This window comes from Taeniopygia guttata, chromosome 30 (assembly GCF_048771995.1).
Source record: "Taeniopygia guttata chromosome 30, bTaeGut7.mat, whole genome shotgun sequence".
NCBI lineage: Eukaryota > Metazoa > Chordata > Aves > Passeriformes > Estrildidae > Taeniopygia > Taeniopygia guttata.
In genome coordinates, this window is record NC_133055.1 from 7891451 (window position 1) to 7914719 (window position 23269).

Below are 23269 nucleotides of genomic sequence, written 5' to 3' on the forward strand. Positions count from 1 at the left end.
GAAGAAGATGAGAGGTGGGCACCCTTAGGCCAAGCCAGCCAGACCTGACTCTCCTGATACCTTTCGTCAGGGGCTATCCTTGGACACAGGGCATTTTGGAGGTGGAATCTCAATTTTGGCTGTGTGTTCCTGGATAGGAAGAATTATTTACATTAGGAAGAAAAGAACAGAGCCACGGTGTTTCAGAGGCACATGAATGCCACCCCTCAGGAAGCCAAGGCCAGCCAGACTTGTCAGTCCTGGCAGCTTCTGTCTGGGAGCTATCCTTGGATATAGGGAATTCTGGAGGCAGATCCTCAGTTTTGGCCATGGGTGTGGTCGAGATGGATGGTTTTTTTCCCATAAGAAAGAAAAGCACACGGTCCCAGTGTTTCAAAGGCAGATGAGAGGTGACCCTTGGGTGGTCAAGGCAGCCAGACCTGTCTCTCCTGGCAGATTTCATCTGGAAACAATCCTTTTACATAAGGAAATTTGGAGAAGAAATCCCAGTTTTGGCCCTGGTTCCCTGGAGGAGAAGGACAGTTCTCTCCCATAGGAAGGAAAGCCCAGAGCCCCAGGGCTTCAGGGGCAGATGAGAAGCAGCCCTCAACATGCCAAGGTGGTCAGGTGGTCCCCAGGAGGCCCAGCCAGCCAGACCTGTTCCATGTTCCCTTGGTTCCATGGGACCCCACAGTGTCACAATGGTCTCCTTGGTTCCATGAGGCCCTGGAGTGTCACAATGTTCCCTTTGCTTCTGCAGTGTCACAATGGCCCCATGCTTCCATGAGGCCTTGCAGTGTCACAATGGCTTCGTGGTTCCACAAAGCCCTGATGTGTCACAATGGCCCCTGGGCTCCGTGTGCCCTCGCTGTGTCACAGCGGCTCCTCTGTGACACTGCGGCTGCACAAGGTCACCATGGACCCTTGGTTCCCTGTGGTTCTGTAGTGCCACCATGGTGTCTTTGGACCCACATTGTCACAACTGACCCACGGTTCCATGAGGTTCTGCAGTGTCACTGTAGCAGTCAGAGGCCCTGCAAGGCCTCCCTGGCGGTCACTCACCTAAGAAATGCCTAAGTCACGGTGACTGGACCAAAGAAGCCCCTCTTCTGCATTCAGACCCTTCTTATCTCTCTGTAAGGGTATTGGTGTATTCTCCTCAAACCTGGCAACTGGACAATTTCCAACACCCCAGTACCCCATATAAACACCCATATCTATCCAGTTCAGCAGAAGAACTGTCACTGCATCCCTTCAGAGGAGCTGGCAATAAAGGACATCGCTGTGGAACCACATACAGCCTTTTCCTCTCTCTATCCCTGTGTGTCTGCCAGAGGCACTTGTGAGCACAGAGCGAAATCACCGAGAGCTGAACTCACAGAGCTGAAATCACTCCAGAGGTGCTCGCTAAGTTGCCTGTGGCTGGGAGCTGAGCCGAGGGACCCAGACAGGCTGAGCCTGACAGCGCAGCGCTATCCGGACACCCACGGCAGCGGCTGCCCGGGGGTCAGATGGACCCCTGGGACCCCAGGCTGCATTAACCAGGAGTGACTGGGATCACAGAGGAACCATAAAGGAAATTACTGCAGTAATACTGGGACTATCTGGGAGTGACTGGAATCATACTGGGAGTGACTGGAATCATACTGGGTGACTTGGAGTGACTGGGACCTTACTGGGGGCAAATGGTTCCATAATGAGAGTGACTGGGTTCATACTGGGATCATACTGGGAAGGACTGGAACCATACTGGGAGTGCCTGGAACTATTATAGGGGTGAATGGGAACACCTGGGAACATGCTGGGAACATGCTGGGATCACACAGGGAGTGACCGGGATGATACTGGGATCACACTGAGTGTAACTGGAAGTGACAGGGACCATACTGGGTGTGACTGGGAGCCACAGGGCCCATGCTGGGAGTGGCCTGGGGGGAGCTGGGGGAACTGGCCCAGCTGGGGCTCAGGGTTGTTCTCCCCCAGGGCTGCCCCAGGTCCTGCTGCCACACCTGGCATCACAGAGCTGAGGGACAGGGCACAGCTGAGGGACAGGGGACAGGGACAGGGCACAGCTTAGGGACAGGGCATATCAGAGGGACAGGGCACAGCCAGGGAACACGGCCTGGCCGAGGGACACTGAGCCCCAGCACTTTGGGCTGTTGCCCTTGGGCTCCCAGCACAGGCCCAGGGGCAGAATCCCCTCCAGAAACTGCTGTTTGCTTTCAGCTCTGCTCTGGAACATTCCCCAGGAGTCCCTGCAGTGGCTGCAGCCCAGCCGGGTGCCCGGGGCCACCAAAGCTGCTCCGGCAGTGCCCTCCTGCCCCGGGCAGGGCACGGAACACCCAAGGAAAGGCTCGTGCTGGGCTCAGGGCAGGGACAGGGCACTCCCCTGGTGCTGCCACGGGCACAGCAGAGCCGGCCTGGGCAAAGGATTGGGATCAATGTCCCATGGAATCCCAGCAGGGAATACTTCTCATTGCACTGCTCTCATTGGATTGGTCATCAATTCCAATCATTTCCCCATGGAATTCCCATGGCAGTGGGTTAGGGGGAGATCCATCCATGAAATTCTCAGCTGACTGGAATGAGAGTGAGATCTGGCCATGGAAATTCCATGGCAATTCCTGCATTCCCAAGTCCCCCATTCCTGAATCCCCCATTCCCATAGGAATTGCCCTTCCCCTCCTACACCCACCTTTGTGCTCCAGAGCTCCCAACCATATCTGATGTATTTTGGGGGCCTTTCCACACAGGTGTGTCCCAGCCAATGCTTCATCTGCTCCACCATGATCCCTCTGGATTCCCAGCACCTCTGGGATATCCAGACAGCACCGTTGGACACTGCAAAGCTCCCGTATCCCAGCTGGAAGGAGATGAAATCCCAGCCCTCGTAGCCGTACTGGTGGGATCCATGGATGCTCCATTGGACAGGAGGTCACAGCTGGAAACCCCCTGCACTGTGTGGAGACCTGGGAACAAGGAGAGAACAGACCCATGGAGTTGTGTCCCAGCCCCAGGGAGCCCCTTGGAACTCCCTGGATTCCCATCCCAGCCCCACAGATCCCTCCCATCCCCAGAGATCCCATCCCAGCCCCTCAGAGTCCTCCATTCCCACAGATCCCAGCTCAGCCCCCGGCTCCCCCCACTGCCCCTGCTCTGGTTGTACCGGCCCCGTCTCCAGCTCACTGTCAGCCACGGGCCGGTTCCTGTCCTTGAGCAGGGTCTGGTTATCCCAGTATCCCAGCTCTGGCTATCCCAATATCCCAGCTCTGTCTATCCCAATATCCCAGCTCTGGCTATCCCAATATCCCAGCTCTGGCTATCCCAATGTCCCAGCTCTGTCTATCCCAATATCCCAGCTCTGTCTATCCCAATATCCCAGTTCTGGCTATCCCAGTATCCCAGCTCTGGCTATCCCAATATCCCAGCTCAGCTCCCGCCCCCATCCCCGGTGTCTGTGCCTCCATCCGGCCCCGCTCGCTGCCGCAGCGCTCGCAGAGGGTCCCGTCCACGCCCCCCACAATCAAGGACTGGGGGACCCCCGGGCCGGGCTCTGACAGCACCACTTCCAGGAACTGCAGGGAGTGGAGAACTGGGGGGACATGGAGATTTGGGGGAGCTGAGGGGGCTGAGAGTTTGGGGATCCAGGGGGGTCCACAGGCCAAGGAAAAGGGGGACATAAAGAGATGGCAGAGCTGGGGAGGAGCTTCAGGGGTTGAGAGCCAAGGAAAGGGGGTGCAGGGACTGGGAGAGCTGGGATGGGGTGTCCAGGGAATCCTGTGCCCAGGAAAGGGGGTGCCAGGGCTCCTGAACATGAGGAAAGGAGGAGCTGGGAACTGGGAAAGGCAGGAATGGGGGCCCAGGGGTCCCAGGTCAGGGAAAAGGGTGGGACTGGGGGTTGGGAGAGGTGTGGGATGGGAACAGGTTGTGCTGGTGCCGGATAAGGGGGTGCAGAGGGGTCTCAGTGCCGGGCAAAGGGGTAAAAGGGTGTCTTGGTTCTCAGGAATGCGGGTGCAGGGGGGTCTCAGGGTCACGGAAATGGGGGGCAGGGATGGAGAGGTAGAAGGGAGTTCCAGGGGTCCTTGAGCCCAGGAAAGGGGAGTCCAGGGTTTCCCAAAAAGGGGTACCAGGGTGGGGACACCCGGGGTGTTTGGGAAGGGGGAGTTCAGAGGGTCTCTGGTTTTGCACAAAGGTGGGGCTGGGGGCTGGGAAAGGCAGGAATGGGGGTCCAAGGTGTTCCAAGGCGTTCCAGGATCAGGCACACGGGAAATCTAGAGGCTGGGAGCAGGGAAAAGGGGAGCAGAGGGCCCTGATGTCCGGAAATGGGGGATTCAGGGGGGTCCCTGTGCGGGATAAGGGGAGCAGGGGGGTCCCGGTGCCGGCAATGGCGATTCAGGGTCCCGGTGCCGGGGTCCCACTCCCCCCTCGCCCGCCAGGAGCGCCCCCAGCCCCAGCGCTGGAGCCACCGCGCTGCTCCTCCTCACTCCCAGTATGATCCCAGTATGATCCCAGTAGGATCAGCCACCCAGGAGCTGCTCCCAGTATGATCCCAGTACAGCCCAGTCACTCCTGGCATCCCCCCACCCCTCTCTGCGTTCCGACCTGTCCCGGCTCCATCCCCGCCCCTCCCGCGGCTGCGGGGAGGAGGAGGAGGAGGGAGGAAGAGGCGGAGCGGCAGCGGGAGCAGCAGGAGGAGCGGGGAGGATGAACCGCGGGGCTCCGGCTCTGCCTGAACTCGCAGCACCCCGGGAGCGTCGCCCCCATCCCGCAGGTGCCCGGGCAGGGGGAGCTCGCCCCAAATATCCCGGGGCTCCCTGGGTTTGGGGTTTTTGGGGGGATGTTTGGAGCTGGCGGGGCTCCAAGGCCGAGCCGCAGCTGCCCTCGGGGGACATCGGGGGTCCCCGGGAGGTGTTTTTGGGGGGTCCCGGTGCGGGTGGCGGCAGAGCCCCGGCGGGGCCGGGGGGATGCGGGTCCCCCCGCGGTGCGGGTTGGGCTTCCCGGCCGGGCCCTCCGAGCTCTGCCGGGGCCGCGTGGGGACCGCGCGGGAGCGGCGGGAGCGGCGGGGGGACCCCGGATTTGGGGAGCCCCGGGAGAGCCGCGGCTTCCCTGGGCGGGAGCGCAGAGAGAGGAGAGCCCCAGGAGCCCCAGCGGGGACCCCCGAGAGGGGGGACCCCTGGCAGTGCCGGCACCCGGCAATGGGGGGTGCTGGGGCTGGAGGGGCGGCATGGCCGGGAAAGGGGTTCGGGGGTACCGGGGCCGCCAGGGGCTGCTCCCAGCAGGTGCCCAGTTCCTACCCCTGTGTGCTTCCAGTTTCCTGAACCCAGTCAGTCCCAGTATCACCCTGGTCACTTCCCCTCACTCCCTGCAGGATCCCTGTTTCTCCCAGGATGAGCCCAGTCATTCTCAGTCATTCCCCATTATGACGCTATTTGCCCTCAGCAAGTCCCAGTTGCTCCCACTTTTCTCCAGTGTGTTCCCACTTCTCCCAGTTGCTCCTAGTATAGTCCCAGTCACTCCCAGTATGATCCCAATATGAGTCCAGTATGATCCCAGTCTCCCCCAGCAGGGCCCCAGTCACTCACACTTGCCCCCAGCATGGTCCCAGTTGCCCCCAGCACATTCCCAGTGGCTCCCAGTGTGGTCCCAGTCACCACCTGCATGTTCTTAGGTACTCCCAGTACATCCCAGTTGCCTGGAACATTCCCAGAGTCTTTGCCAGGCACTCCCAGTTACCTCAGCATGCTTCAGCTGCCCCCAGTTTTATCCCAGTCACTGCCAGTACATCCCAGTTGTCACCTGCATGACTCCTGTCATTCCCAGTTGCTCCCAGTTGCTCTCAGTGTGTGTGCATTTGGCTCCCAGCATGGGCCTGGCAGCTCCCAGTAACCCCCAGTCAGGGTCCCTTGGCACCCACTGTAATCCCAGTATGATCCCAGTCACTCCCAGTATGATGCCAGTGCCCCCCAGTGTGATCCCAGTTGCTCCCTGTCAATGCCGACATGACCCCAGTAACCACCAGTATGATCCCTATGACTCCCAGTCTCTCCCAGTATATCCCAGTCACTCCCAGCATGCTCCCAGTCCCTCCCACTTCCTCCCAGTTACTTTCAGCATGATTCCAGTTGCTCACAGCCACTCCCAGTCAATCCCAGTATGATTCCTGTCACCCTCCATGGACCTGGCTCCTCCCAGTCTCAGCCAGCATGGACCCGGCTGCTCCCACTGTGATCCCAGTATGATCCCAGTTGCTGCCAGAATAGTTGCAGTTGTTCCCAGTTCCTCCCAGTATGATCCCAGGTGTCCCTAGAATAGTCCCAGTCCCTCTCAGCATGGTCCCACTCACTCTCAGCTGTCCCCAGCATGGTCCCAGCTGTTCCCAGTGTGCTTCCAGTCCCCCCAGTATGGTCACAGACACTCCCAGTGTATTCCAGTTGGCCCAGTAAGGTTTTGATGACCTCAGAATGATCCCAGTCTTTCCCAGTTACTCCCAGTTGCCTCCAGCATGATCCCAGTTTCTGGCAGTTGCCCAAAGTGTGGTCCCAGTCGCTCCCAGTATGAACCCAGTTTCCCCATTTGTGGTCTCAGTCCCCTCTGCACGGTTCCAGTACCTTCCAGTTGGTCCCAGTTGCTTCCAATGTGTCCAGATTTTCCTCCCAACATGGGCCCAGTAGCTCCCAGTGACCCCCAGCCAGGATCCATTCACACCTGCTGGAATCCCAGTGGCTCCCAGGATGATCCCAGCTGCACCCAGTCCCCCCCAGTATGGTTCCAGTCACTCCCAGTATGATTCCAGCCCTGCCCAGAATGACTCCCTGTCACTCCCAGTGTGGGCCCAGTTGCTCCCAGTCACCACCAGCATGGTTCCAGTCCCAGCCAGCACACTTCCAGTCATTCCCAGTATGATGCGAGCCAGTTCCAGTAGGATCCCAGTATGAATCCAGCATGGGCACAGCTGCTCCCATTATCATCCACTGTGGTTCCAGTTGCTCCCATTTACCCCCACTGTGGTTTCAGTCTCTCCTGTGTATCCCAGTTGCTCCCACCATGTTCCCAGTCACTCCAGTTGTCCTCAATTGCTTCCAGCCTGATCCCAGTTGCTCCAAGTAAGATCCAGTAGGATCCCAGTTGCCCCCAGCATGCTTTCAGTTGCTTCCTGTTCTCCCCAGTGTGATCCCAGTTGCCCCCAGTTGTCCCTTGTATCAACCCCATCACTCCCCATATGATCCCAGTTGCTCCCAGCATGGTCCCAGTCATGCCCAGTTGTCCCCGGTGTAGACCCACTCACTTCCACTCGCTCTCAGTTCTCCCCAGCATGGTCCCCGTTGTTCCCAGTGTGTTCCCAGTCACCCCAGTAAGGTTACAGGCATCCCCAGTAAATCCCAGTTGCCTTCAGCATCTCTGTGGTCATTCCCAGACACTCCCAGTGATCCCAGTAAGGTGCTTGTTATCCCAGTATGATCTCAGTCATGCCCAGTATGTCCCAGTTGTCTCCAGCCTGCATCCAGTCATTCCCAATTCCTCCAGTTTGCTTGCAGCATGATCCCAGTTTTTCTCAGTTGTTCCCAGTAGCCCAAAGTGGGATCCCAGTTGCTCCCTTTCATCACCAGTATGAGCCCAGTAACCTCCAGTATGATCCTTGTCACATGCCAGCACTCCCAGTATGGTCCCAGTATAATCCCAGTAACTTCCAATCACCACAGTATGGTCCCAGTTGCCTCCAGCTACATCAGCCCAGTCAATCCCAGTATGATGCCATTTGCTCCCAGAGTGCTCCAAGTTGCTCCCAGTCACCCCCAGTACAGGGATGCTGTGCATGGTGTGTTCCCAGTCACTCTCAGACACTCCCAGTATTAGTCCAGTCCCTCCCAGTATGATCCAGAGATGACGCCAGTGTGCTCCCAGTCAGTGCCAATATGAACCAGTTGTGCTCCACATGGTTCCAGTTGCCCCTTTCACCCTCACTCTCCCTCCCAGTCTCTCCCAGTGTCCCCCAGTTCCTTCCAGCATATTCCCACTCACTCCCAGTTCCTTCCAGCGCGATCCCATTTGCTCACAACCGCTCCCAGTCAGCCTCAGTGTCGTGGCACTCACTGCCAGTGTGATCCCAGTCACCTCCAGCATGATCCCAGTATAAGCCCAGTCGTTTCCAGTCATCCCCAGCAGGCACCCAGTGACTCCCAATTCCTCCCAGTTGCTCCTAGCATGATCCCAGTTGCTCACAGCTGCTCCCAGTCACCCTCATCATGCTCCCAGCCACTCCCAGTATATCCCATTTGCCCCCAGCATGGTCTCAGTTGGGCCCCCGTAGACTCCTACTCTGTGTCAGTATGATCCCAGTACGATCCCAGTCTCCCTCGCGGTGACTGCAGTCTGCCCTGGCATGGGCCCAGCTGCTCCCAGTATGATTCCAGTACAATCCCAGTACAAACCAGTCCTTCCCAGTGCTGCCACTCCTGGCATCCCCCAGCCCTCTTTGCGTTCCCCCCTCCCGGATGTCCCAGAGGAGCCACAAGGGCCGGCAGTGCCCAGGCAGGGTCCCCAGGCAGCCCCAGTTTGGATGTGCAGCCCCCAGTTTCCCCAGTTTGCCTCTCCTTTGGCCCGGGCCGGGTTCCCCCCTGGAACAGCGGCTGGGAGCAGCCGAGAGCCCCGCGCTGCCCATCCCGACCTGTCCCGGCTCCATCCCCGCTCCTGCCGCGGGCTGCCGGGGCTGCGGGAACGGGAACCGAGGGTGTCGCTGCTGCTGGGGGAGGAGGAGGAGGGAGGGAAGGGCAGGGATGAAGGAGGAGCGGGAGGTTGGGATGGGGAGGAGGAGGAGGAGGGGGGATGGTAGGGGAGGGATGGAAGAGGAGAAGGAGGTGGGGATAGAGAGGGGCAGGAGGATGAGGAGGAGGGGGGATGGAAGGGAAGGGATAAAGGAGGACAGGCAGGAGGGGACGGGACACAGGAGGAGGAGGAGGAGCGATGGAAGATGAGGGATGAGGGAGCAGAAGGCGGTGGGGTTAGAGAGCAGGAGGAGGGGGAAGGAAGGGCAGGGAGAGAAGGGCAGGGATGGAGGAGGAGCGGGAGGTGGGCTTAGGGAGGAGGAGGAGGAGGAGGAGGGGGGATAGAAGAGGAGGGGCGGCAGGAAGAGGAAGAGGAGGTTTAAAGGCAGATGGAGCAGAGCAGAGAGAAGCACGCGGTCGAGCCCTGCCTGAATTTGCAGCCCCCACCTGTGGGATCATCGCCCCCCATCCCGCAGGTGAGCGGGGAGGGGGAGCTCGGGCCAGGTCTCCTGGGGGGTGCCTGGGTTGGGTTTTTTGGGGGGATGTTCGGAGAAGGAATAACTGTGAAGCGGAGCAGAAAAGTCCCCTTGGGGGGACTCCTTGGAGCTCCGGCAGCCCAGAGCAGGGAAGAAGGGGAGAAGGGAGCCCGGGAGCCCAAACAGCCCCGGCACCCCTGAATGGGGAGAGCCAAGAGGGGGGAGCTTTTGGGATTGCTGGGACTCCCGGCAGCCTGGGGAGGGCGGGCAGCGAGGAGAAGGGGGACCCCCAATGCAAGCGTGATCCCAGCAGCTGGGACAGGGGGGAGCCCCGAACAGCAAAGGGGAGGGAGCAGGGACGGGGAACTCCTGGGAGGCTTTTTCAGGGCTGGATCTCAGTGTTCGGGAGGTTTTTATGGAGCCCAGGTGGCCAGGGACTTGTAGAGATGGACTGGGACAGAGGGAGCTTCAAACACAACGTGCTCATCCCTTGTTTTCCCCAAACTAGGATTTCCCATTCCCAACCCCTGGGAGGCTGCGAGGAAGAGGAAGAGCTTCTCCTTGTCCTTCCTCCCCCAGGGCAGGAGCTGAGGATGGAGAGCAGGGAGGACAAATCCCCGCGGCAGAACCTGGTGGAAGAGGCCGTTTTGAGCGGCTCCACAGCGCAGGAACCCGACGGGGAGGAAAAGCCCCGGAGATCCCGCACGAGGAGGGGCTGCAAACGCAGATCACGGGGATCTGAGGGGGAAAGACCCACCCTGGGCCGGGGAGGTGGCCGGAGATGGAGCCAGAGCTCGGAGCTGGGGGTCCCTGAGCAGCTCCATGATGGGGAGAAGCCCCACAAGTGCTCGGAGTGTGGGAAGGGCTTCAGGAGGAGGTCCGAGCTCATCCTGCACCAGAGGACCCACAGTGGGGAGAGGCCCTACGAGTGTGGGGAGTGTGGGAAGGGCTTCAGCCAGAGCTCCAGCCTGATCCGGCACCAGAGGATCCACACTGAGGAGAGACCCTACGAGTGTTCCAAGTGTAGGAAGAGGTTTCAGACCAGCTCCTGTCTACTCCGGCACTATCGGGTTCACAGGGAGGAGAGGCCCTTCTGCTGCCCCGACTGTGGGAAGGGATTCAGGCACAACTCCAACCTCACCAGGCACCGGCGCATCCACACTGGGGAGAGGCCCTACGAGTGTGGGGAGTGTGGGAAGAGCTTCAGCCAGAGCTCCAGCCTGATCATGCACCAGAGGACCCACACTGGGGAGAGACCCTACGAGTGTTCCAAGTGTGGGAAGAGGTTTCAGACCAGCTCCTGTCTCCTCCTGCACTATCGGGTTCACACCGAGGAGAGGCCCTTCTGCTGCCCCGACTGTGGGAAGGGATTCAGGCACAACTCCACCCTCATCAATCACCGGAGGATCCACACCGGTGAGAGGCCCTACGAGTGTCCCCGGTGTGGAAAGAGATTCTCACAGAGCTCTATCTTGACCCGACACCAACGGAGGCACCAGTAAGGGAAGCCCTGCGAGTGCCCCGAGTGCGAGAAGAGCTAAACTCCATCCCCCACTGGAGGACCCTCATTGGGCACAGCCCTGGTGACCCACATTCCCTGTCATCCATGTTGGGAACACACCTGGCTGCTTCTCCTTTAGTGTTGACCTTTATTTTTTTCTCTTCTCAATCTCCCTGTGCTCCAAAAGCCAAGAGGGATCGATCTTTCACCTCAAAACCACTCACATCCCACGGAAAACAAATGAATTTTAACCCACAGAGCCTTAATCCCACCTCAAATTGTTTGTTCCCACCTCAAAAAAAACCTCAATCCCACGCCAAACTCACTCAATTCCACAGCTGCCTGGGAGGAGATTGGGAGAAGTGGGAACCCAGTTTGCAGAAGTGAGATGGGGATGGTATGGGGCTGGGTGGCTGGGATGTATTTGATAGCAAATAAAACTTTCAGACTTAGTGATTTCTTTGCCGTTCATCTCCAGTCCGTGGCAGTTCTGTTTTTCAGGGCACCACCTTCTCAGCTGATTGTGTTTGTGTCCTTCTTTCCCTCCCACCTCTCTTTGCCTGCTCTGTTTCTCTCTCCGTGTCTCCCTTGACCCAGGGGACCTCCAAAGACCCTCCCCCAATTTAATTTCCTCAGGGACCACCAAAGATCCTTCCCTGACTTAATTGAATCCTCCTCTAATTTAATTGCCCCCTCTGCCCCCAATGACCCACCCCTGATTTTTTAATTATTTTATTTCCCAATTATTATTTTAATTCTTAGTTCAGGAGCTGAAGTTATGGAGGCCAGCAGTGAAATGTCTCTGTAGGATTTTGCTCCACTTGGCTTTCAGCCCCTTCTCAAGAGCTTTGCCTTCGAGGGCAAAGGGAATGTTTTTTCCTGGCTGGGAGCTGAAATTCCAGACCTCTGGAATATGTGCAGGGCCATATAGACTGGGATCAACCAGAGACTGGGATCAAATATGCACTGAGATCCTGTGGTCTAGGATCAACTAAGGACTGGGATCAATTAGGGACTGGGGCCCTACAGACTGGAATGAACTGAACTGGGATCAAATACGGACAAGGATCAAATATGGACTCGGATCATATGGACTGGGATCAAATATAGACTGGGATAAAATTGGGACTGGGATCAGATATGGACTGGGATCATATGGCTTGGGATCAAATATAGACTGGGATAAAATTGGGACTGGGGTCAGATATGGACTGGGATCATATGGCCTGGGATCATATGTCTTGGGGAAGCTCAAATAGGAAAGCCTTATAAATATGACTGCCTGGCAAAAGGTTTAGAAAATACAGAGACTGAGATGGTAACAAGTTGTGACATACCAAACCGTAGTCACTGCACAAGTAGAACACAATAGCACAGCCAGGATGAAGACAATCCCCCCTTCTGGTTGAACAATGCCCCTTACCTACAGGTAGGTCCAAGGGTCAAATGGACTGTTGGATCTCACCCCAATGTATGGTTCATCCCACACCTGTAACCCTCCCCTGAAGCATCAGGAGTCTGTGACCCCATTGGCCTGAGTCTTGTTCCAGCCCACCTTGAAGCCCTTGACAAGGAGTCCCTGAGGAGCCAGACGCTCTCTTGGAACTTCCCTTCTCTTGGAACTGCCCCTCTCCTGGAACATCCTCTTGGGATCCTCTCTTATCTCCCTCTACCCCTTGCCTCTCCCTTCCCCCACGCCCTCGGGCCTGCCACGGGTCAGGTCTGGTGACTCCAAGCAGGGCCTTTCACCCTCTCTAATAAACCAGATACTCTAAGGGCAGCCTTCAGAGATCTCTCGTCTCCATCCACCCAAACTGTCCTGGAGTCCAGCGTCCTCACAGTGTGGACTGGGATCAACTAGGGACTGGGATCAAATACAGACTGGGATCAAATATAGTTTTGGATAAAATAGGGACTGGGATCAAATACGGACTGGGATCAAATATAGTCTGGGATAAAATAGGGACTGGGATCAAATAGGGACAGGGAACAACTAGAGATTGGGATCAAATATGGAACTGGGATCCTATGGACTGGGACAAACAGGACTGGGATTATATGGAATTGAGATCCTATGGAACAGCATAAACTTTCTAACATGACGCATATAATATTCATTGTAACACTTGCGAAAAGCCAATTGTAAGTTTGTATTTGTCACAATCCCTCCTCTTATTCTTTATAAATCATTTGGCTTGAGCAATATTTCTTATCCTCTTGCATTCTTTGGACTCTGTTGGTAATCAAATAAAACATGGGATTAAACAAAGAAGAAATATCAAAACACTTGTAACACATAAAAGGAAGAATCCTAATTTCTTCCACCATCCCATTCTCAATACATTACCCCACCTGTTAGTTTTTAACATTATTTTCCCTTTGGTTTTTTTTTGGACTGATACCAGGGTCATAATTTTTTTCTGATATCCTTTGTTTTTTCCAAGATGACGCCCTCATTGCCATCTATTTTCAACAATCTGTACACCCCATTCTTTAGCCAATAAATAGCGTAAAGCCAACCTATTTTAATACACTGCAGTTATAGTTTGGCTTTGCTGACTCAATATTAATTCCAGTGCCTGAGCAGCTTTGTTTGTCATCTCCTCTATAACTGCTTGGAGTCCTATAATGCAATGCAGTATATAATTTGGGGTTAATACAGAGCTAGCCTGCTATGCTTCTTTTACCTTTTTTTTTTTTTTTTTACTAATGCTCTCTTTACCGAATCTTGGACTATATGTCTAAGATCAAATGTAAAACAAATCCATCTCTCTCCTTTTGGACATTCCATGCCCCAAGTATTACTACTTTTTCCCAAGTTCCTTGTAATCCAATATTTTTCCCCATGTTGCCTGCAGGTACTCAGTTTGGGTGGGTCTGTGGCTGTTGACATGGGTGTGTGTAACAAAAAGGAACTTTGGTTCCTTTCCGTGTAATACTTTCTGTAGCATTTGGGACACGATCTTGCTGGTATCTCAGAAGGGAAAAGACAACAAATGAGAGACAGAAACAGGAATGACAGAGGTCTGGCATGGCTTATACCCCCACCTCCCCTGCCTGTGGGGTTGCTTCCCACAGCAGGTACGTGTGATCTTCTCGGTGGTGAGTACAGTGCTCAGTCCAGGCTTGCCCTCTGTTTCCCTTGTCACTCCTTTTTACTCATTTTTTTAGGCAAGTCCTTTTCGACACCCCTTAACTGTGGTTTCCCACCGTTCCTCAGGTATCTCTCACTCAACAGGCACTAATAATCCATCCACAAAACAAAGTTATTACTTCAGTTGTTTTGGGTTCTATCTGTATAGGGAATTGATTCAGTACTCGATACCTCTTGCAACAAGAACATAGATTTTGTGAACTACAATGCCAATTATTCTCATAATTTAAACGTTCACTTATAACCCAGCTGCCATGTCCAATATGAGGATGAATCACATAAAATATACAGTATAGTACTGATGGCAATTTCCCTTCTTCCCTGTACAAGCCACAGGCTGAGGCCAGACTATAAGAACTCTTTGACTGAAACACTCCCGATCCTCCTGTTTGAAGTGGCAGTGTTCCTCTGCCAAGGAGGTGTCGGAGGCGTCTCAGGGTTTATTCAGGCCAGGCTTAGAACCAGTGATGCAAGCTTTGCCTTATTTCTCAGTGAGGTGTTATTCTTTGTACCTGCCTTGGATCATTTGGGTCTTCCCAAACCATTACCACCCAGTCCTGGTTGGAAGTCAATTTGGTATCACCCGGTTTAGATGTGATAGTCCATTCCTCAAGTTTCTTCACAAGTCCTTTGGTTTTGCTGGCATGAATTCACCCTCTTTCCGTGGTTTGGATTGCTGCTTCAGTGGTACCTGGAAAGGATTTCTTAATAGCACAGTGTTAAAAGAAAAACAATACTGCATTAACTTTTACCATTAGTTTTCTTTAAAACTTTCTGGGTTTAACTAAAAGCTTTTTCTACATCTGCTTCTTCTTCTTGTATCCAGCTGTGTTAAGCTGCAGAGGCCAATTCTTCTTCCCGTGAGCTATAATTAGTTAAATAAAAAGACTAGGCCAAATTTGACACAAGATGTATCACATCTCTTGCTTTTTGCTTTTTAGGTAACATCTAACTGTTTTAGTCTTACAGACTCATTTTTCCGAACAAAAGCCTCCTCTCCTTAACAACAAAAATCGGAAGGAAAAAAAAAAAAAAGAAGTCTTCTTTAAAAAAAAAAAAAGCCACTTAGGGACAGTCAGCTATCTCTGCCTTGATCTTATCTCTGTTGGTGGTCCCGCTCTCCCTCTTTTTCACAGCTTTTCGTTTTACTCTGTCCTTCATCACTCCCCTCCCCCTGTTGTCACTCTGCCTAGCAGGAATGGGGGAGAACTTACAAATAGCTGTGGTATGGGGACTTTGGGGTGTATTTCGCTCTCCCTCTCTCTCTTTCTCTCTCTTTCTCTCTCTTTCCCTTTCTCTCTCTTTCTCTTTTTCTCTCTTCTTTCTCTCTCTTTTTCTCTCTACTCCCTTTCTCTCTCTTTCGCTCTCTTTTTCTCTCTTCACATTTCAGCGGCCACATTCCAATATCAGTCCACTTTCTAACATTAATCCTACCTCCTGGAGAGGTGAGTCTGCCAATCACCTCTCCCCCCTTTTTCAACTTCCTTACAAAGTAAATTACTTTTGTTATGTGTGTTCTGCAGGCCTGTAATTCACGGCACCCTCCACCAAGGCTACCAGCCACTCACAGCTGACAGTGCAAAAATAAAGACTTGGTTTGCTATCACAATTTTTCCATTCACAAGCTTGAAAGGGTTGCAGGAACAAAGTAAACAACAACTTACTTCCAAAGTGACCCTGCCTGCACCAAAACAAATTTAAGGCAATGCTAGTTAGTGCAATGCAATTTGCAAGGAAGCCAAGGTTTGATTTGGGAAGGCCATCTGAGGACACAGAGCATGAGTTTTACAAATCTGTATTTTGAAGAGGGAATGGACAAAATATGAATAGAGTTGAGGGTAGGGGGAGGACAGCAAGTGAGGAATTTTTCTCTGCAATACTCTCTTTTTGACTGCCAGGAAACACTCTCCAAAGAGGCTCCTGTGGCACAAACAATAACTGGGTGGGAAGAGGTGCTCCTGACTTCAAGCCTTAATGTCATAATAGGAAACTGCCCCTGAGCACTGCAGTGCTGGAGCACCCTGCCTGCAAACTCACCAGAGGCAAGCCACTGCTGCCACACTGCAGGGCTGCCTGCAGCACAGAGGGAATCATGGCCAAGCCCTCCCTGCAGGCCTGGGTAATCCACACAGGGAGCCCAAAACTTCCTCACAGCTCTCTAACTCGTTCAAGAAATAAACCTACAGCAAGCAGAGATCCCCCCACCATCTTTTTAATGTGTATGTGTCACACACCCACAGTGATGCTGAAAGCAACAAATTAACAGTTTACATTGGAAGATACTGAAACTTTTTTTCTTCAGCTAGCTTTATAGGTTCCCTTTTCTATATGTAGCCACATCCCATTCTGGGAAAAAATGAGCCCTATTTTTTTACAAGTGTTTTGTATGCACAACTTTAATTGCTGTTCTAAATACACTGCAAGTAGTTAGCACTTCCAGAAAAAATAACAAACAAACAAACCAAAAAAACAAAGAAAGCAAAACACATTTGGGTACGTGAAAAAGGACTGGCTGGAAGAAAAAATGTTTCTCATTGACCTACCAAGCAGCTGGTGTTACCTTTAGTTTAACTTTACACACTGAGAACCACTTGAGTGAACAGCCTGCATCAACTCAAAATAAATTAATGGCAGGTTTTGCTATGTCACAGCTGTAAACTAGTTTCTCAGTCCTAGAGTACAGTAAGTTATGTATTTCAAGATAAAAATCACAATGCAAATTGGAAGAAATTTCATACTGCATGAGGTGTACACACAATTGATTTACCTCCAAAAGTCAGTTTATGACTTTTCTCTACCAGGATTGCAGTAGCTGCTATAGCTTGAACACACACTGGCCAGCCTTGATTTACTGGATCCCATATCTTTGATAAATAAGCCACGGGTCTCTTTACTCCTCCCCACTCCTGAAACAAAACCCTATGAGCTACCCCCTTTTCTTCATTTACGTACAGATGAAAGGGTTTTGCTAGTGAAGGTAAGCTTAAAGTTGATACTGGGGCAAGTTTTAACTTCAGTTTTCTTAGTTTTTCACCATCTTCTTTGCTCCATTTTATATCATCTCCTCTGTCAGTTTATTCACACAAAAATTTTACTGCCTGTGTGCATCCTTCAATCTACAATCTACAATATCCCAATAATCCGAGTATTTTTCTGATTTTCCCCTTTGAAGAGGGAGGGGGAAGGGATAGAATTCCTGTGATTCAGTGTGGGTTGAGCTTCTGACTACCCTTACTAATCACATTGGGTGCCTCCTGGATTGCCCCCGGAAAGAGCCCATCTCTGCCCGGAGCCACGTTTTTTCATTTGTAAATTAGGTCTTTCTTTTTCTATCATCTGTGGTTTCTGCAGCCCCGCCTGCTGCTTCTGGTCTTTTAAAACTTAAAGAATCTTTTTGTACAAGCACAACTGACTTGATGCATATTTTACATAAGCACGAAGTATTCCATAACATATATTACAATGGGGCTGCAGAGATTTCCCCTGCAGGTCCGTGGGGATGCAGAGATCCCCCTGCAGCCCCTGGAGGAGCCAGGCTGGAGCTCGGGGATGCCTGAGAGGAGGCTGTGAGCCCGTGGGCAGAGGGGCCCCGCTGGAGCAGCCTGGCCTGGCAGGACCGAGCCCGTGGCACAGTGACCCACGCTGCAGCACTTGGAGGGGGCTGTGGCCCAGGGGATGGACTCGGCTCGGAGAAGTTCCTGGAGAAGTCTCGGCTGGGAGAGAGCGCAGGGTGCAGCAGGGAACGACTCCTGTCCCTGAGCAGAGGGAGAAGCCGCGGGGGATGAGCTGAGCACGGCCCCATTCCCTGTCTCCTGCCCTGCCGGGGGAGGAGGTGCAGCTGGGAGCAGGGAGGCGTGGGGAAAGCTGCATTTAAGGCTCTGCACTGACTTCTCCTCATCCTGCTCTGAGGCTTTGGAGTTTTCTGCCAGAAATCTCTCCCCTCCCCCGCTCACCCACAGGGCTTTGGGCAGGTTTCCCTTTTTGGGGGAAATGAAAGCGAAGCACCGATGCACTAATGAGGGGCAGGAGAAGGGAGGCTCCCGGGCTTCCCGCAGAGCCGGAGGCACGGAAGGCGCAGGGCCGGGAAAGCCGTGGCGGGAGGTGCGGAGAAGTTTGTTTGTGTGGGCAGCTCAATCCCGCCTCGGGCCCGGGCCCGTCCCGGGGCTGTTGCTCATCTCCGGCTTTGCCCTCACGCAGCGCGGGGGGCCCTGAGAGCGCGGGGCGAGTCTGGGCCGTGCGCAGAGCCCGCCCCGAGCTCGCTGCCATTGGCCGCTGGTGCCGTCAGTCGCGGTTGCGGCGCGCTGATTGGTGGGAGCGGGACGCAGCACGGCCCCGGCGGCGGGCTGAGGGCGGCCGTGGGCGGGCAGCGGCGCCATTGGCGCCGGGAGCGTCTGTGCGGGCCCGGGAGCGGCGGCAGCGGCCGGAGCGCGGTGAGGCGGCGTCGGCGGAGCTCGGAGGCGGCCCCGGCGCAGGTGGGAGCCGCGCTGGGTTCTGCGGGGGCTCGGGGCTGGCTGCGGGCGGAGGGGGCGGCAGGGGGCTGCGGCGGGTCGGTGGTGCCGTGTCCGGCCCGTGCTGGCCCCGGGCTGAGGGCGCGGCGGGAGCGGCTGCCCGCGGTCTCCTTCCCGCCGGGGCCTGGGCAGGAGCCGCTGCCGGAGCAGCGCTGGCTCGGCCCGGCTGCTGTGGGTAGGACCGAGGGGGCTGCCCCGCGGCCGGGAGCGTGCGGGGAAATTCCCATCGCCGGAGGTTTCTGTGGCCGGAGGAGAGCGAGGAGTCCTGTAAAAGTGACTTTATTGCCGAGCACGGGGAGAGGCCGTGGGGCATTTGCCGTGCGCTCTCTGCCGTGGTTGTAGTCCGCAGCCTCCTTTTTATCCTCATTTTCCCGGCCGCATCTCCCTCTGCCTTTGCCCACGGGCTGAGGTCCTTGGAAGGTTCAGACTTCCCGATGCGCCTGCTGCCTGTCCTCGTTAATATGCACCCTCCTTTTGTATACCAGCCGATATTCATGGCACTGTTAAGTCTTTGTTCTCCTGGAAGTTCGGGAATTTAGCGGGACTTTGAGAAATTGTGTGGCTCAATTTGTGAAATTTATTGGAACTGATGGTTTCCCCCGTTACTTCCTTATCTACCAGTGCCTGACCCTATTTCCAGGCAGATTCACTCCTCAACTCTGTTTTGTTCTTCCCGGGTCCTCTTTGGTTTTGGGATTATTCTCGGTGCCCTCATTCCCTGTCCTTTTGTAGCCGTTTGTGGATCAGGAGGCCTGGCTGCCCCCTGCATCCCCTGGCTCAGCTGCTGGATGAGCTGCACTGCCAAGGTGTGGAGCATGGTAAAAAGATGAGAGTTGCTGCAGCACAGAAGAAGAGAAGCAGCATTTGTTTAACCCCTGGTGTGCCGGGGAGACACAAAAGCATGTCCCATTCCCATCCTTTCCATGTTTGGACCAATACATAAACTGCTCTCCTATTTCCTTTTTTATCTTTTTCAGCACTTTTCTCTTGTCATGTCTTTGCCCACAGCAGTTTGAGCCATTTAGTTTTGCACAAACTCCCTTTTTTTCTGCTCACAAATAATCTGATCCCATCCCCTGGTGAAATGTTGTGTTCCTCTTTCAGCGGATTGGTCAGCAGGAAGGTCAGGAGCTGGAGCTGTCTGGTTGGTTCTTATTCCGAGGACAGCTTTTAATCTAATGATGCCATTGAAATGATAAATGGGTTCTCTGCTTCCTGATATGAATTGGTTTGGGTTCCCAGGGGCTGGTCCGTGGTGTTGAAGAATTTTTTCTGGTGGCCCTTCATCTTTTCCCCATTTCTGGGTGCTCCCTGCAGCCGGGGCTGCATCAATTGGCCGCATTTTTCTAATTACATCATCAAATACTTGAATTCCAACTAATTTCCCTGGACTTATTCTAGCAAAAGCCCCAGTGCTCTGATACACCCTGTACAGCACAGACAGTGACAGCAGATGTTGGAGTGGGCAGGGGGATGATCCCCCCCTTATTTTAGTGAAGTTTTCACAACATTCTCAATTTGCTGTTTCCCTTTGCAGCCTCAGCCATTTCTGTTTCAGAGTCAGATCCTCACCATGGGTTCTGCCTTCAGCTGTGCAGATTCCATCTGTGCAAGCAGGCAGAGCTTGGGGTGAGGGGCAGAGGGAATCAGCCAATTCCTGCCCCAGGCAAGAAGAGGCAGGTACCTTGTCCCCACTCTGCCCCAGCAATGTTAATTTGCATTTCTAAAGCTCCTCTCCTGGGTGCCTGGAATGCAGCTTCTCTTCCAGAGCAGCCTTCAGCAGCCTCACATGTGCCCCCCTAAAACCTGCTGCTTTTTTTTTCCCCTTCAAACCCTCTGTTTAATGTTTATGAGTTAAAAGGGCACCTTTAAATCTCTTCTAGTTTTGCAAAATGCAGCCCAAAGGTGAATATTAAAAAACCCTGACCAAAATTTTGGCATCGCTAAAAGCGAAACAAAAACACACAAAAAAGTTCCAAGGCCATTAATTTTTTTCTCGTTCTTCTCAGAGTAAAAACCCATTCTCACATCCCTGATCAAACCTAACCAGCGACATAGAAGTAGGATTATTTTAAAAAATATTCTCATGCTATATACTTTGCACTGAAGCTGCAGGAAAAAGAAAAACTCCGCCAATATGTTTATTGTTAGAGTAAAGGCATTTCTTGATTCTGGCCAGGATGTGCAACAGAAATCATTCCATCCCCACATAGCCCGGGTGTGCAGAGAAAATCGTTCCATGACATGTGGGTTTTACTTGATTTTTCCCTAACTTAATACAGTCTAAAGCAACCTAAATCCACTGGTTTAATGTTCTGTAGTTTCAAGTTGTGCAGATTTCTTTGCTTCTGCTGTTAATGAGGTGGGAAGTGCTGATTTCCTTCTCAGCCTTTTGCAGACCAGGTGTCTGCAGCCCTGGCAGTGTCTGGGGTAGGTGGTGGTTGCTGTTTGCTGCTGGGGTTGATGTTTTGCTGCTGGGCGTTATCTTTGTGGGTATCTTTTGGGCCATTCCCAGTATGTTGAGGTGTTAAACTCATCTCCATTGAGTGGTGCAACATCCCTTAACAAAGCCTTTAACATTTCTTTCCCCAGGGCCAAGGCAAAGCAAGCCTGAGTAGAGAAATGAAAGGTTAACAATGTTAAAGTCTATGAGCTGGTGTATTTTCCATCAATGCCATGGCAGGCAGGGCAGTGTGTGAGTGTGTAAGTGAGAGCCAGAGTGGAATTGTCCCGTGCTCTTGCCCAGCAGCTGTGGCAGGGCAGGCCCAGAGAGCGCTGAAGCTGCAGCAGTGGCAGCAAGGGCTGTCCCCGGTGGCTGGAGCTGCCAAAGGAGGGTGGCCAGGCCGAGGATTTCAGCAGAGGATGTGTGGGCCGATGTCCTGCTGGGATGTTGGCAACAGCAAAGTGCCAAGGCACGCTCTGTGCCAGCCCAGCTTCCTGGGGGAGAGATGGCACCAGAGACAGGATTCTGGCCACAGACTGCTTCAAATGTGCATCCCTTATCTCCACCCTGCACTAGGTGGAGAATTCCCAGGGTAAGGAATTCCCGAGATCAATTCCAAGGGGAAATAATTTAATATCTGCCCTTGGTCTGGCTCTTCTTCTTGCCCAAGCCAATGGCAAAAGCCGTACCCATGGCATCTTGGTTTCTATCCCCAGCTTCCAAAGGTGTTTCTTTCCATCGCCTTTCATTTTTTGTACCCAGCCTGAGCTCTGGGGGTGCCAGGGGTTCTGGAGGTCCCATTGTATTCCTAAAGCTGCCATAACCCCCTGGAGGATCTTTCCTGTAAAATGAGCTCTGCTGTCTGAGTCTATGGCTTCCACAATCCCTTTTATATGAATTATTTCTTTCAGTGGCTGCTGAGCAATCAGAATTGCTTTTCTCCCCTGTTAGGTGAGATGGTGTCACCAGAAGATATTGAAGCCTTCCTGCTCAGGGCATGTCAGTGCCCGGCTCTTACAAGCACACACAGCTGTGCCGGTTGAGCTGACCATGGGGGGTAACCTGGGCTTTGTCTGATTCCCTTTCCACAATAACAGCGTGTCTTGGAACTCTTTTCCCTTCTGCTGCCCTTGAAGAGCCATCCCCAAAGACATTTTCTGCCTCAGGCCAGGCAATGTCTCCTGAATCTCCGCCAGGCTGGGTCTGGAGCTGTGTCACTTGAATGCAGTGCTGGGTTTCTTCCCAGCCCCTCTGGGGGCTGTTCAAACAGGAGGCTGGGTTAAACCCTTCCCCTGTCCTCAGTTCTGAATCCTCCTGTGCCACTGAACAAGTTTCACACTGTAATAACCGAGCACTGCTCATCCATTGCGAGGCTCTTTTGTTTATCAAAGCTTGAACTTGATGGCAGCCTGGAACAGTTGGAGATCCTGTTGTCATCAGGTTTTGGGCCTCGGTTCCCGTTGAAGCTGTGGCTGCACAATTCTGCAGGCAATGAGGCCACTGTGGCCACTGGGTGGAACATTTTGTCCCAAGAATTCCTTTGGCATAGCCCTGTTTAACACTCCCCTACAATTCCAATTTCTTTTCTGAGTCCGGAAGAGCCACAGCTGAAGCATCAATATTTTTGGGTTTTCATTTTCTCAGGTTTTGCTCTCTTTCTCCTGTCCATACTACAGCATGGAGGCTGTCTGGGGTTAAAAAGTCCAGACATTTGACAAAAGGTACAGCAGCAATAACCTCTGTATCACCTTTTACAATATTACAATGCCATCATCAAATTCCTTCCTAGATAATTACAATCACAGTAGGAAGAGAAAAAAATTAGTTTAGTTCAAATTAACCTCCCACAGCACCTAATTGAACAAATGACACCAGCTCAGCTTTCCCAGTTATTCCCTTAATAATGAAAACATTCCTTTACAATGTTCCCCCCTTAGGTGTAAGATTCAGAGTGGATGGAGAGGCCCCTGTGTCCATTAGGAGAGGCCTCCTCTGGATGCAGACCCAGCCTGGATGTTCTCCAGGGCTGCAGTGTGGTGGGTCCCCGGTGGGATGGGAGCTCAGAGAGCGCTGACAATCCATGTCCATGCAGGGGTGGACTCGCTCCTCCTGAGGGTGCTGCTGTCTGTGCTTGCAGTGTCCTTGTGGGCTGCAGCTGGAGCCCTGACTCCTTCCCAGGGGCTGTTTGGGTGGGCTCTGCCCTGGCCAGGAGGGCAATGCCTCTGCCAGGTGCTTGTGGCCGAGGCCATCCCCTGGGTGCTGGGGCCCCCTTGGGCCCTGGGGTTAGTCCCTCAGGGGCTGTGGGAACTCTGCCATGGCCTTTGCCTTCAGCTTGGCCTTTTGCTCATCCCTCCTTGCCTTCAGCTGCTGTGCCTTTGTGCCCAAGTGCTGCAGGGCCTTCTTCTGCCACTCCTGCAGCCGCGGTCACTGCCTGTGGGTGCTCATC

At 53.6% G+C, this 23269-nt stretch overlaps 1 protein-coding gene and 1 pseudogene across 1 annotated transcript in view; one reads left to right on the forward strand and one right to left on the reverse strand.

Annotated features, from left to right (window-relative positions):
- The window catches only part of LOC100230077 (uncharacterized), a 674623-nt pseudogene that overhangs the window by 604803 nt on the left and 46551 nt on the right, over window positions 1–23269 (forward strand).
- LOC140680874 (uncharacterized) overlaps window positions 1–23269 on the reverse strand; it is a 989054-nt gene that overhangs the window by 203946 nt on the left and 761839 nt on the right. The window lies entirely within an intron of this gene.